Raw genomic sequence first — 7972 nt, forward strand, 5'->3', positions numbered from 1 at the left:
ACACAGAAAGAGAGAGAAAGTGAGAGAGATCTAAAAATAATGTTTTGAAATAAAGGAAATAAATAATGTCAAGTTCCACAAATAATATAAATTATTCCACTTTATAAAATTTAATTTTATGTCAATCTGTGTGGTCTGGTGAGAACTCAGGCTATGCCAAGAGACTCCATGGAGAAAACTATGGGCTACTCTTTTTATCCACTAAACAAACATTTAACCATGTGTTAGGAATATATTTAATCAAAACAGCAGAAGATAACTCACAAGTTAATCTGGCATTGGAGTTTATCCTCCATAGGATCATTTGAGTGTGCTGGCAAGACAGTGCAGTGGTTATGGGCACTGACTGCTCTTGCAGAGGGCCCAGGTTGGAGGTCCAGGACCTACACTGTGGCTAACAATCTCTTGAAACCCGAGTTCCAATGGATCAACATGTTCTTCTATCTTATATACTAGGCACGGTAGTGCTATACATATACATCAAGGCAGGCAAAACACCCACACATGCAAAATGAAAATTAATAAAAAAGAAAGAAATAACATGCATGCCTCACAGGGCAGCTGTAAAGGATATACTGGCTTCTAGGCAGGGGCAGCTTAGGAGGGACATGTTAGCCCTATGCCCTTTTCTGATGACTCCTGACCTTCTGTGCTCCACTTCTTGTCCCCATCCACTCTCACCTGCAAAAAATGTAAAGGAAGAGCACCCAGTGCTTGAAGAGCCTGCTGAGGACACTGGCCTCCTCTTCTAAGCTGCACATCTTAGGCAGTTTTCACACCCCAGCAGCATGCTCTAAACTTCTTCCAAGCAGCATGCTTCTTTTTTTCCTGCTTCTCCCAGGCAGCTAGCTGGTCTGGTCTCAGGTGTCTTAGTAACCTGTCTTGTCTAAGAGAGACTCAGAGCAGCTTGGACTGATTACATTTTGGAAAACAGAGACCCAGGGAATCTGGCCAGTTTCAGGGACTTCCTGAAGCTATTTGTTTACCTTCCTGTTTAATTCTCTGTAGACTTGAATGTTCCAATCTTTCAGGCAAAGGATACAGAACACAGACACTGAACACCACTCATCTCTGAGAAGTTGTCTCATACACTTTTTCACCCCCTCCTACCCTCTTCCTCTTCTCCATCCTCTTTCTCCCTGTCCCTCCCTTTTTTGATCCTCCTTCTCCTTGTTTTCCTTCTCATCTCTCCATTAGGTCTATTTCTTGTCTGACTTGAGGTATCATTGACCTCTCAGGGCTTGCCATCAGAATGCTGATTTTCCCTCTCTCATCAGTTGATCACTTGTCAAGTGCCAACTGTCCATCATCTTGTGGTGGACTTTTGTGTCCATGTCCCCACTTCCGTGTTCATGAGATTCTTCCTGGTGTGAGCTTGTTCAGCTCTCATGCATTCTGTGACAGTCATTGTCAGTTTCTATTTGCAACAACCCTGTTGTGTCCCTGCTGTTATCTATCATATTGACATTTATAATCTATCTAGCTCTCATCCTAAAGATACTTGATTTTACTCTGTTTGTTTTGCTTAAAGTTATATGATTTTGGTATGTGTGTGTGAGAATTTCATCTCACCCACTCCAATCTACTATCTCCCCCTCCTCTCTGGTCCATTGTTCATCCTTGCAACCTTTCCCTAATCATGGGGGCAGGGGGTGATAGTGTTGTGTAAGCTGTAGTGTGTCACCATGGGTTCCACTATTTTTGTCTGCAAATATTCATCACGATGGCTTTTTGGTGTGGTATGAGGCTTCTGATACTCTATCAACACTGAAATTTCAGTGGTACTCCTCTCAGTTATCTTGTTGTCATGGGGGTTATCTATGTCATGGAGATCCTGGAGTTTTAGATTTGTAGGACTGGCTCCTTCATGTACTCCAGAAGTCCACCAGTGGGGTAGATATTGGTGTGGGACAATTCAAAGTTCTGATTGGACAGCCCAATCCATTTCTGACTTTGTCTCTGAGTCTTCTTTCCCATCTTTCCTATAAACAGAAGCTTGACTTTATACTGGTCGGACCTGTACACTGTCTCTGTCCTTTGTAGGAACAGTTGGCTTTTCTTGTCTTTGGACTCCCGTCACACGCACAGATGTCAAATTTCAAGCTTGATTTCCTGGCCCTCTCCAGGAGGAGTTGGATCTTTCTTGCTTGGTTCCTGTTCTCTCCTCAAGACCCCATGTCCTATTTCTTCAGCCAGCTGAGAAGATGCCAAAGCCACCACATATACCATAGCCTCAGCAGACATGCCTGGTCATTAGGCTCTCAAAATGACTACTTTAATAGTCCTCTGTCTATCACCAAGTCAATTGTTGTTGTGGTGGTGGTTGTGGTGGTGGTGGTGGTGGTGGTAGTGGTGGTGGTGGTGGTGGTGGTGGTGGTGGTGGTGGTGGTGGTGGTGGTGGAGAAATATCCCTGGCTCTGCAGTAGTTACCACAACTCACATGTTCTTTGAACAACCATGAAAGGGTCCTTCCATCAGACTCCCTGTCCAATGGCTGTGACCACCAGGGCAGAAAGAAAGCACATGCTCTGCTGAGCCATCTGTATCTTTCCAACAAGGTTACCCTTCTTATCCTAATGAACACTGTTCACAGGGGCTGAAGACTGCAGTTGCCATTCTTTACTGTTGTATGTCTCTCCTTTCTCAGTCCTTACACAGCTAAGTAAAGTGCACTAGAATGGAGCAGGTAAGGCAGTGACTTGAGACCATAGACCTTACTCATGGAGGACACAGTTAGTGTTCCATGGAGGACAATTGTCCAGCCACTTGGCCCCATGAACAATAGGATTACCAGAAGCTGGCTTGCCCAGGAGTCTCTCAAGCGGCTTCCTGCTGAAGTGAGGAAGGTTACAGCCTGCCAAGGGGGGTGGTGGTGGTCCAAAATTAACAGTATAATTTAGTGGCCCAATAAATATTTGGTTCATAGATTCAAATGTTCAAATGTGACTGGTTAGAATTGTCAGCAAAAGAAACTTAAGCCAATTTGATTCCTTTGAATTCAGACAAGAAAACCCAAATCTGTATCAGCATTGGGGTTCTCAGGGGTCCAGTGTCAATATAAGGGAAAACATTCTACTAGAAGATGCCAGAATTTTAAATGAAGGTTATGTGTCTTCGGATAGCTCATTTAGGAATATCCGAATAGAGAGGGCATTTAGCTAACTAAATCGGGAACAACTCTTTTAATTTAGGGCAGTTCTTTCCTTAGGGATTTTCCCCTCTCCTTAGAAGATACCTCCATGGATGAGCCAAATGTAGCTAGAATCCTAGTGTCCAACATACACATCTGGATGAGCCCAGATAATCTTGAGAAGAGCAGTTGAATGTAGACTATTGTTCCCACCTGCCATCCTCCCTGTATATAGGGCATCTCTCTATAACTGCCTTTCTCCCTGTACATAGAACATCTCTTGCCAACTGCCTTCCTGCCTGCCTGTAAAAACCTTAACTGGACCAAAACTTCTCTGGGGGGCCAAGAACCAACCTCTCAGAATTGCTGGCACTCAAAGAGCCTTCAGATTGACAGTGGGAGCAGTAGACCACAGCAAGCTTATGTCTAACAATGTTAGAGTAGATTTTTTCCAGTTGCTATGTCAGGGTGTGACAGGTTGGATCTTGGCAGTATTTGTGCAGAGATAGGTGTATCCCATGGTATCTGAAAGTTCTCTCCAACTCCTAGGCACCATCCCTGACAAATCAGGAAAGTTTAATTATGAGAAGATACATAATTGAAAAGAGCAATAAAGAATGAAGAAGGAGTGGGAAGCAAGGAATAAATTATATAAAGTTCAATCAGGAGCCATCTAGGAAACCTAGCTTCATGATCAGCAACTCCAGAAAGAACCAACTCAGGAGTCACTATATGGTCCTTTTTCCTATTGGCCAGGGTGTGTTTGGCACTGTGAATCTCATCTGCTACAGAAAAACTCAGGACATGGTGACCATAAAAACTGTAGAGATCATCACGAAGCACATCAGGCAGATCCTGTCAGAAACATCCACATAGGGTACACTACACCATTGTAACATCATTGCCACCTTCACGTTGGGGTAACATCAAATCGGTCCATCTAGTTACTGAGTGTGCTCCAGGAGGAAACTTCTTTGACCTGATAATGGAGGATGGCCCACTACAGGAGGAAGAGACAAAGAAAATATTTGGGCAGATAGTGTCAGTCATAAAGTACTCCCACAGCCTTGACATTGTACATCAAGTCATGAAACCTCAGCATATCTTCAGAGATGCAGAGGGTAATGTGAAGATGATAGACATTAGCCTATCCACCAAGCCCAGACCTGGCACATTACTGAAAGAGCAGTGTGGAACAAAGGCCTTTTATGTCCCAGAGCTTGTACTACGGGAGCCATACAATGGTGAGGCAGCAGATGTGTGAAGTCTTGGTGTGCTACTCTCATTTATCACCAGTGGGTACCACCCTTTTAGAGGAAGCATGCCTAAAGGGATAGAGGAAAACATTGCCACAGGGACCTATGACATTCCAAGTCACATCTCTGGGCACCTTGAAAACCTAATTCAGCAAATGCTCAGTTTCCCCAGAGACTAGGCCTTCCATTGAAGACATTGAGAAACATCCATTCTCATAACATTTCATGTGAATATCTCACCTGACACCTACCCAGATTCCAGCAGTATAGAATTCTTTTTGGCATGGGATTTAAAACCAATAAGATCTCAGAATCCCAAAGCAAACATATGATAAATTGTTGGGGGCATACATGATTTTAAAAGAACAGGCATGGGAGAGGCTTGAGCATGGATCTACCACTTCAGTTAAGCTTGTGGATCCCTGCCCTCCACCATCCCATTACCAGCACATCCCTCTATCTCTGGTCTTCCACTAAAGAAAAGGGCCAGTGAGCCCAGCTTTGGCCTCCTCTACATTCAGCCATCAGGAGAGCATAGCCCTGTTGCCCTGACACTCTGAGGACACAAGGTGGCAAGACGTGCTTCCATGCCTGACATTGCTTTACATTGTCCCAAGAAGAAGAGCAGAGATACTGCTTGTGCCCTCCATTCTGGAGCTGTGGATGCCCCTTGTGTCTCCAGAAGCATATCAGAAGAGGGAAGGCCCCTGCCACCTGAGGTAGACTGACAGTGAAACCTCATCACCCCCTCAGAATATTGGGTACTTCAAGAGGCTATGCAAGAGAATCAGGGTTTGCCTATCAAGACTCTGTTGTTTCCTGAGGGCTCCAAACACAAAAACCCACTTATATCTTCCAAGAAATGGCTCCACTGAAATAGAGGCCAAACCCAATCAACAGGTAAACTGTTGTGGTCTGAATTTTATTTTCTCTGTCTTTATTCATGTCTTTTCATAGGTAAAATCAAAATGTATGCATTTCTGGGTTCTCATGGGATGGTCAGTTGTATTTCTACCCCATCTGGATTAAAGTCTGCTACTTGGCATACTACCTCAAGAAGAAATCCCGCTGGACCAAGCCTAGGTGGTATCTGATGCAAATAAACAGCAGTAATCAGCTAGAGACTGTGGGTATAGCCAGGGCGAAATGGCGACTTGTATAGCTGTTGTCAGTTGGGAACAAGTTTATACAGAGTCCTTCGACTTGGTGACCTAGTGCCTGTCAGAGTGACCATGGTCAAAACACCAAGGTACCACCTCAATGGCTCCCTACAATTCTATTGGACAAGCAGTGTGTGCTGAGCCCTGTGAAGTCTGACATTGCTGCTTGGATGGCTTCATGGGAAGCTGAGGTAGACACCTAGTTCCTGTGCATCCTGGATGCTCTTTCTAGAGGAGATGGTTGCAGTGTCACCAGAATCTCCACAGTGGCATTCAGAGCCTGGTCATATAGCACCATGCTGGTCTTTTAAGTCACCTCCTATCCAGTACAGACTAGCTGGCAGAGAATCATCACTGCCACTCGGCTCAAGGCAACAAATCATCACACTGACTGTCCCGGGAAAGTAACTACTGGCCTTCTTGGCTATCCTTTTCTCCCATCATTTGACCTGCTACCAACAAGGAGAAATCTGCTCCCTGTGAGGCCTGCAGAGGCCTGCTCAAGAGCAAGCAAGGAGCAGTGATTGGAAGTTTTCTTCCACAACTCTGTTCTTTAAGGTTTATGTATGCATTCAGCACATGTGCAGTCTTGGGCAGCTCCTGTGCAGGCACAGGACATCGTGAGTGACACCATGTCAGCATGCCACCCTTGTGCATATGTAGGATGTGCCTTCATGGCCTCCCATACTAACCAAACTTCCATAGGTGTCATTCTGAAGCTCAAGCAGCATCTGAACTAGCCATCTTCCTGAGAGACCACCCTGGGTAGCTTCTTAAATTTTATGCAGTTGACAGCAGGAGTCTTGGTAGTCATAGCAATTGTGAGAGCTCCAGGTGCCTCCAGGATCTGATCCAGCACCAAGTACCAGGAGTGTTCAAGCCCTGGACTTTGGAGACTTCTCTGTACAGTGACAGTGTAGTTAGTCTTTGTACTTGGCCGAAGGACCACACACAGAGGTTCAAGAATCGCAGACAGTCAGAGTACTGCCAATGTGAGGATCAGTCAGCCTGTGTGGCCTGCTTCTCTGTGAAAGAGTGGGAGCAGGCACAACAGCACAACTGGTCCTTGCTTCTCTCCCTTACCCTATTCCTCCTATCTCTGATCATGATGAAGACATGCCGTTCCAATAGTCAGAATTGAATCCTGTACCATAACTCAGTGGATTCAGTTGAAGAGAAGAACTGGACCTCTCTGTTCCACATGTCTGTATGGACTTTCAGGATGGACAGTCTCTGGAAGATCCTGTGTCAGCTGCAGGATGTCCTGGGAAGCTGTGCTGTCCACATTTATGGCAGAAGCACTTGAGCTTGACACTGCCCTCAACACTGATATGATGATTCCCCTGTCTCTATATGAACACACACAGCCTGCCACAACAGTGTGCACTATGAGAACACTAAGGACAAGAGGACTATGGCAGTAGGATGCTGGATGCAACAAGATTGAGACACCTTGTAATGCTGACAAAAGAAGCTCAGGCCTCAAATGAGGTGGACTTCAAGTGTGAGAGCTGAGTGTTACTCGTGGATTTGAGTAAACACCAACACCCAGGAATCCAGGATACTTGGTTGGTGAATGCTTCTGTCCACAGTGGGAGAGTGGTAAGTCATGGGATGCACTCACCCTGTGAAGATGCACAGAAAACAAAATAGTCTTGTCTCTCTGGACATAAGGGCTCAAATGAGCAAAACAGCATCATGGGCTTCTTCATTTGGGAAAGGGGATGAGAATGGGGACAGACAATGTATATATCCTGACTACTTGAAAGTCATGCTGTTTTAGAGGGAATCTCAGGTGCTTGAATCATTGTGAAAAATGCTGTCTGCCAGTGCCAGAATCCTCCTGAGAGTAGAATTATAGAAGATTGAGGGCATGCATATATCCTGACCTCTTGAAGTTCACCCAATTTGCCAGAGAACGTCTAAGGCCTTAATCACTGTGAAACATGCTGTCTTCCAGTACCAGAATCCTTCCTGAGAGCAAAATACACCACCAAACCACCAGAATCCTAAAGTAATGATGAGTAAGGTGACAGGTGTTCTGGTGTCCTATAACACCAACAGGAGCCCTGAGGCTCACCTCCTCCTGTACTCAAAGGTAGCCCACATTGGTGCAGATCACTCCGGGGCAACTGTCACTTTTCCAGAATTCTTGCAGACAGGAAAGTTAAGGAGGCCTCTTCTTCCCTGCTGTCTTGGTCTTCTCAGGAAGCTTGAAAACTTAAGTCCTTGAAGATTTTTTAACCTGCCCTGAACTCTCTGCTAATCCAGAGTTCCAGGACTCTCCAAGTCTTAGGAATGAGAAGACCACAGACATTTCCAACTCTGATCCTCTATAACCAAGCTTCCAGTGCTCGAAAGCACAGTGGACTGAGATTTCAGAGGCCTCTCCATGAATGCTGTCCATAATCACGCTCTGGGGGAGT

The 7972-nt window shown here is 45.2% G+C and overlaps 1 pseudogene; it reads left to right on the forward strand.

Annotated features, from left to right (window-relative positions):
• Positions 1–3820: 3820 nt before the first annotated feature.
• LOC117693253 (putative sperm motility kinase W pseudogene) lies at positions 3821–6881 on the forward strand (annotated as a pseudogene).
• The last annotated feature ends 1091 nt before the right edge of the window (positions 6882–7972 follow it).

The sequence above is a fragment of the Arvicanthis niloticus genome, chromosome 21 (assembly GCF_011762505.2).
Source record: "Arvicanthis niloticus isolate mArvNil1 chromosome 21, mArvNil1.pat.X, whole genome shotgun sequence".
NCBI classification, from domain to species: domain Eukaryota; kingdom Metazoa; phylum Chordata; class Mammalia; order Rodentia; family Muridae; genus Arvicanthis; species Arvicanthis niloticus.